Genomic DNA, 478 nt, shown 5'->3' with positions numbered 1-478 from the left:
CGAGCACTAGTCATCACGATCTCCACAATAGCAAGGGCGATCCAGACCACCCTTCCCATTCCGGCCGGCACTTCTAGCCAACAGACGACCTCCGCCACACCTTCAGGAAAGTGGGAATGGGGGTTGGGGGGGGGGGGGGAAGATAGCCATCTACTCTTAACTCTTGTCCCCACCGTGGGTACATCGAGGTCCGAACTAAAGATGACGTACTTAGCCCACATCGACGGAACAACGGCGGGTACAGAAGAGGTACACCTTAGGTTTAAAGGTGCTTGCGACGCTTGTGATGGTAAGACAGGTCGTGGTTTGTATACTATGGTATTTTTAGCTTTTGCGTCTATACCGTCGATTTTTAAAAATATTTTTGGTGTATTTTGTAGCAGTTTTAATATAAATTTAATGTATTATTGTAGCAATTTTTAGGATATATTTTAGTGTATATTGTCGCCTTTTTGCATATATTCTAACGTATATCGTT

Source organism: Penaeus monodon, chromosome 27 (genome assembly GCF_015228065.2).
Source record: "Penaeus monodon isolate SGIC_2016 chromosome 27, NSTDA_Pmon_1, whole genome shotgun sequence".
Classification (NCBI taxonomy): Eukaryota; Metazoa; Arthropoda; class Malacostraca; order Decapoda; family Penaeidae; genus Penaeus; species Penaeus monodon.
This window is presented reverse-complemented; position numbering follows the sequence as displayed.